Source organism: Equus przewalskii, chromosome 1 (assembly GCF_037783145.1).
Source record: "Equus przewalskii isolate Varuska chromosome 1, EquPr2, whole genome shotgun sequence".
In the NCBI taxonomy this organism is placed as follows: domain Eukaryota; kingdom Metazoa; phylum Chordata; class Mammalia; order Perissodactyla; family Equidae; genus Equus; species Equus przewalskii.
In genome coordinates this window covers 156513555-156520756 of record NC_091831.1, presented here as the reverse complement: position 1 = coordinate 156520756, position 7202 = coordinate 156513555, and positions in this window count along the sequence as shown.

The following is a 7202-nucleotide window of genomic DNA, read 5'->3' as shown; positions in this document are numbered from 1 at the left end:
ACACTTCCTATTAAATTGTTTTTGCAAAAAATTGGAGTACAAGAGGCTCATATGTTATACAGTTTACACTCAGTCCTTGGATGAATGCTAAGAAGAAGGTCAGGGATGGGGAGATAAAATATTACTCCATGGAGCAAAAGGAATGTGAAATACTTCCAGGAAATAGGGCGATCCAGTTTGTAACCTCTCATGGATTGCAAAGAGTGAACCTACGAGATATTTTTTTCTCCAGCTTCAAAGCACATGTTTATGGTCAAAATGAAAGCCAGATGAAAGGACTATATGGGTCTATTTCCTTGCATCAGGACCATTTGGGATTTGGGGCTTTCTCTCTTGATGATTTGATAGTGTGGGGGCCTGGAATTGGCCACCCCAAGATATGTCTCTTTGGCATGATGATTATTTGAGGCTAGTTACTTTGCAGACAAGAAAGCAACTGAAAAGTAGAATTTACTTACCCTTTGTAAGAGACATTTACATTGTAAAGGAACTCTCCATCTGTAAAGATATCTCCCTCTCTACCAGGAAGAAGGGGAGATGACCTTACCTCTAGAAACTTTTAATCAATGGGGAAGGCAAGGACTTAAATCTGCATTTGTTTATTGTGCTTGTCTGATAACCTCCTGTAACTGACTCCCCCCACCTCCAACATCCTCTTTTGACTCTTAGCTGGATATGATGTTTGGGGTGGTGGTTTTGGGCATTTTGGCGAGTTGCTCAGCTTGCCTGAGCCTCTCCCATCTATACATTGACAAATAGAAATGGCAAGCAATGGGATGTGTTGGAGTACATGAGGAAGCCATTTGGTGTAAACCTAATTCAGCCTGACTGAGGCCTTTGAGCATGCATTGTATATCTTCTTTAGATGTTCCCTATGGCAAGAACAAAGGCCCTTGAGATAAAGGTGCAACTTCTCTCCCCCTCCCAACCTTGGCATTTCTTTAAGGATTAAGCATCTTTCCTTAGGCTAGAAACTGATTGCTGCGCTCACCTGTGACCACCCAGCTCAAGACAATAGACTTGCCTCCTGCTACGCCCTCCGAGATAGCAGACCCACTACCTGCTGTGTCCATCAAGTGCTGTGCTGACAGGGCAATCTTGTGACTATTGTGGGAGGGACATTTCAATCACATGTGAAACATCCTGTTTGGGGTATATAACCCCTCTGTGCACCCCACTTCTTCAGTGCCCTTTTTTCCTTCGGGAAGAAAGGCCCCGGGCCATGGTCCTCATAAAGCTTTGTTTAATTTTCTCCTGCTATTCTGTCTCATGTGAATTAAATTCATTCTCTAGCCAGACAAACCCAGAAAAGGTAGAGGAAATGTCTTCCTCCCCTACAATAGTATTTGCCCAAAAGAGGAGATAATTTCTGAATTTTCACTTATAATCAAACATCAAGTCTTAGTATTCCCCAAAGAATAGTGAAGATGTAGAAGTTGATTTTACCTTTTCCTTCTTCTTTAGTACCCGTGCATTATCATAGGTTCCTGGGGAATAATAAGTAATAATAGTGATTGCCATAATAGCTACAATAAGAAATTCTACCATTGAATTCCCTATGTGTATTTGGAAGAACAGGAAATCATTCTTTGCTCATGAAACATTTATATGTGCATAGTTTGTTAGAGATATTTGAGTTGCATTTTATGTAAAGCAGCTCAAACTCATAGAAATAGAGAGTATAATTGTGATTGCCAGGATCTGGGGGATGAAGTAAATGGGGAGATGTTGGTCAAAGGGTACAAACTCTCAGCTATAAGATGGATAATTAATGCATAGCATGGTGACTGTAGTTGACAATACTGTATTACGTACTCTAAAGTTGCTAAGGATGTAGATCTTAAATGCTCCCACAACAAAAAGAATTAAGTAATTATGTGAGGTGATGGAGGTGTTAACTACCCTTAATGTGGTAATCATTTCACAATACATATGTGTATCAAATCATCATGTTATACACATTAACCTTATGTAGCGGAGGAAGACATTTCCTCTACCTTCTCTGGGTTCATCTGGCCAGAGAATGAATTAAATTCACATGAGACAGAATAGCAGGAGAAAATTAAACAAAGCTTTATAACATGTATACATGGGAGAGGTCAGCCAAGCTGAGCAACTCGCCAAAATGGCTGAAGTCCCCACTTAAATATCTAAAGACAAAGGAGGATATTGGGGGTGGGGAGAGTCAGTTATAGGAGGTTACCAGAAATAGGAATAAGATTATTATGCAGATTTAAGTCTTTGCCTTCCCCATTGATTAAGAGTTTCTAGAGAGATGGTCATCCCCTTTCTTCTTCCTGGTACAGAGAGGGAGGCACCTTTACAGATAGAGATTTACCTTACAAACGTAAATGTCTCCTAACAAAGGGCAAGCAAGTTCCACCCCTCAGAGCCTCCTTCCCTGTCCCAGTTTATCGAAAGCAATCAGCCCAATAATCCTCATGCCAAAGAGACATATCTTGGCGTGGCCAAGGCAAGTCCCCCACACTTACATAAGGTTTTATGTCAATTATATCTAAATAAAGCTGGAAAAAATAATTGGCAGTTCAAGAAATTTAATTGGCATTCAGTTATTGCACAAATATTTATTGAATACCTATCATGTGCCAATGACTATTTTTGATCCCATGGATATTGTAGAAAACAACCCCAAAGTCCTGTCTTCACAGTATCTACATTCTGTTGCAGGGAGAGGAACATAAATAACATAAATAAGACAATTATATAGTATGCTAGATGATAATGTGGAGAAAAAATAAATCAGGGAGTGGGCAGAGAGTAATAGAATGGAGGACTATGATTTAAAAAAGAGTGGTAAGGAAACCTTCACAGAGAAGATGACATTTAAACAATGTCTTGAAGGGAGAAAACAAAATTTATGAATATCTGGGGGAATTGAACCCAGGCAAGAAAAAAAAATAGCCAGTCAGGAACCAGAGGCAGAAGGAAGCAAAACATGCTGCAGAAACAGCAAGGAAGCCAGTGTGACTATAACAGTGTAAGCAATGGGTAAAGTAGTAGGACAATACAGCAGAGAGAGAACAGGGGAAGGCAGATCATTTAGGGCCTTGTAGGCTATTGTAAAGACTTTGGCTTTCACTGTAAGAAAGGATCAGGGGAGGTGTTTAAGTTGAGAATAGAATGATCTAGCTTAAAGTTTTTTGTTTTGTGTTGATTTTAATTTTAAAACATTGTACCTAAAAGTATGCATATTATAATTATAAAGCTCACTGAATTGTTAAAGTGTAGACACACATTTAACCATCACCTGAATAAAAGAAATAGATCATTACCTAGCATCCCAGAAGGTTCACTGTGCCTTTTCCTTTTACTACTTCTCTCTCCAAAGTTACCTCTATCTTTAATACCATCAATTTTCCTGTTTCTGAAATATACATAAATGAAATCATAACAGCATCTATTTTGTGTTTGGAATTTTTCGTTCATAATTAAATTTGTGAGGTTTATCTGTGGTCTTTCATAAACTGTAGTTCATTTATTTTCATTGCTATATAAGATACCTTTGAATGAATATAAGTCTCCACCCTACTGTTGTTTGGACATTGGAGTTGTTTCAAGTTTGGGGTTGTTATGAAAAATGTTGCAGTGAATAGTATTCTGCAGATCTCTTGGTGTATGCTTGCAAGAATATATGTTGTATATGTGTGAAATTACTGGAACCTAGGCAATGTATATGTTCAACGTTAACAGATAACATCAAAGAGTATTCCAAAATGGTTGCCCAAATGTACATTCTCATGAGTACTATATAATAATCCATATTATTCTGTATTTTTTGCTAGTCTTGTTTATGTCAGTTTGAAAAAAACCCCAAATATTTAGGAAAACATATCCTGTGTTATATTTGGATATGCTCTTCTTTTGAAAAGATGTCTAAAGCATCTTGTCCATTTTTCTAATGGGAATTTATTACTTTAAAGACTTACAAAAGATATTCTGAAAGTAAGCCTTTTATCAGTTATATGTATTCATATATTTCATGTATTCATATATGTATATGTATTTTCTTCGATTTATGTGGCTTATTTTTCCAGTCTCAATATTTTTTAATGAACAGAAGTTCTTAATTTTAATGTGTTCAATTTATCAATCAAGTCTCATTATAGTTAGTTCTTTTTCTCTTATGTCAAAATCATGAAAACATTCTATTTAATTTTTAGCAGGTTTAATATCTTTCCTTTCACATTTGAGATCTTTAATCATCTTGGGCTTAATTTTGCTTTTTTTTTTTTTTGGTAAAATAATCCTTCATTCAACCCCTGCTATGTAGTCCTACTTTTATCATAAATCGTGTCCATATATGCATTGATTTGTTTCTGGATTCTCTATTTAATTCCCTCTCTCTGTACATAGTGTACCAGTAGCACATTCTTTTAACTAGCATAGCTTTATAATAAGTCTTGATATCTAGTAAGGTAAATCCTCCCAATTTATTTCTCTCCAAACTTTTTTTGGTAGTCATGGCCCATTGCATTACAATGTAAATTTAGAATCCAACTGTCAATTTGCACAAAAATGACTGTTGGAATTTTTATTGGAATGGCTTGAATGGGGAATTTATTGTCATCTACACAATAATTACTTTTACAATCCACAGACTTGGCATATCTCTCCATTAATTTGTCTTCCTGAATTTCTCTCAAGAAAGTTTTATAGTTTTCTGTATGGAAGGTTTGCCAATTTTTTCTTTTTTTTCATTTCCGCTGATGCCCTTCCTCATTGTTTTCCAATGTTATAGTATTGAGGGACAATGGCAGCGGGTTGTAACATGGAAATCTGTAGCCAATTGAAGGACATTTGTAGAGTTTGTGAATTGGCTTGTCGACCTTATTACAAACATGGCCAGTTAGAATTGAATCTCTCTCCACCTCCTCCTTTATTCCAGTTGAGGATCCTTTTAATAGACGAAGCAGTAAAATCAGAACAGTGGGCAGGTCTAAGCTTCTTCCAAGGCTGGTGGGCTGGTCGGCTGATCTCCATATCCTAAGTCCTCAGAGTTTCTGGGTCCTTTAATCACTCTTCTGGTTCCTCACTGTTTGCCTGGGTTCCCTTCACTCCATTTAAAATTTTTTTCTAGTTTTATTGAGAAATAATTGATATACATCACTGTATACATTTAAGATGTACAGCATGATGGTTTGATTTATATATGTTGTGAAGTAATTACCACAATAGGTTTAGTTATCATCTCCTATGCATACGATAACAAGAAAAAACTTCTTCTTGTGATTAGAACTCTTAGGGATCTACTCTCTTAACAGCTTTCCTATGTATCACACAACAATGTTAACTATAGTCGTCATGTTGAACATTACGTCCCCAGTGTTTGTTTATCTTATAACTGGAAGTTTGTGCCTTTTCAGCACCTTCCTCCAATTCCCCTGACCCTGATCTCCTGCCTCTGGTAACTCCAAATCTGATTTATTTTTCTCTCAGTTTGTTTTTCTTGTTCGTTTGTTTTAGATTCCACATATAAGTGAGATCATGCAGTATTTGTCTTTCTTTGTCTGACTTATTTCACTTAGCCTAACGCCTTCAAGGTCTATCATGTTGCAAATGGTAGAATTCATTGTGCCTAAGATCTTATAGACACTCTCAGGTACATTGTGTTATGGAATGAGATGAGATTCGAGAGGAAAATCAGGTGAGATTCTTGGATATACAGATAGGGAGGCCTGGAAGGATATGGAGAAAGCTAAAGACACAACTATTGAGGAAATAAAGCTTGTTCAAATGCTCAAATCAGGTCACTTTCCCACACACAGTGCTGATATTTAGAGCCCTGAGAAGAAGACCATCTCAGGGAGACCACTTCAAAGGCCTGAGACCCAGTAGCCTAAATGTCCCCCAAAATACCTCTTCTAGTGCACTTTCATCCCCAAAATAACACTATTAACACCTTTTGCACTTATACAAGGGTTTTAATCATTTCAAGATCATATCACTGTAGGACATTTGCTCTTTGACTTGTCACTAGGCTTTTACACTGTCAGAAAATTATACATAATTAGACTATTTCAGAAAATAAAACTAAGAAAAACTGACAAATATGGAAAAGTACAGAGAAATTATTAATGGCACTACCAGTCTGTCTAAATAAAATTGTTATCAATAGCTAGCTTCATTTTTTCCATTCCTAATCTATTTCTAATCATACTCTAACAATTTTGAATCTTATTTTTCTCAATACCATATCTTAAGTCTTTACACACATTTTGGGACAATCTTTGAAATTATTTTAATATTGGTAAAACATTCTATCATGTACACATACAACAGTGGCCTTAACAATTTATTGATTGATATATGTGGGGTTTGTTTACAGTTTCAGATTATTCTCCTGGGCAGATTATTTATGAGGAAGCTTGAGGAGTTGAGATAGATAAGAGGAAATTCTGATGATATAAAGGAGAACTGGTTTGAAGAAAGAGCACAAAACTAACAAGTGAGAATTCCTGTCTCACTTAATCTGCTTATGTGATGAATTTATACTTCTGGTGCTATTGGGAGGACACTGATGAAGTCCTCAAACCAACACACACTGCACCAACACAGAACCTTGTGTCCTAAATGAGCTCAGGGCAACAAGTAAATTTTCCGAGAACATTTATAGGAAATACAAGACACGACAATTTTATTTGTGTATTTGTATATTTTATGTATGTGGTATTTTGTCCTTGAAGTATTAGGTATGCATTCAGTATATTGATTCTGAACCAATTTTAGTTTTGGGGCTAGGATCTATCACCCAAATTCTTTCCAGATTTTGCTGATGAAGGTTCTTCAGCGGCTGCTTCAGCCAGCAGCATGTTGACTCCAGAACAAAGTCCCACCATGTTCACTCAGCTTCAGTTCCTGAGGCAACACCCCCGATTTCACTCTGAAGGAAGCATTAGAAATAAAAAATAAGCCTTTTTAACACTGTTGACTTGAGCTTTGGATTTAACATTTTTCTATTTTGGTAAGAAAAAATAAGCTTATCATAGTAATTTATAAAACACATTAAGAATCAGAACAAAATCACCATAATTTTATTAAAATATTACAACTGTCATATTTTTAAATATATTTCTTTCCTGTATTTTCTTAATTACAAAATAAGTTTAGAAACAATTATGAAAGTCTTTTCTATCTTGGAAAAAGAGAAATTAAACTTAGCAGTATATTCTTAGGATTTTCCC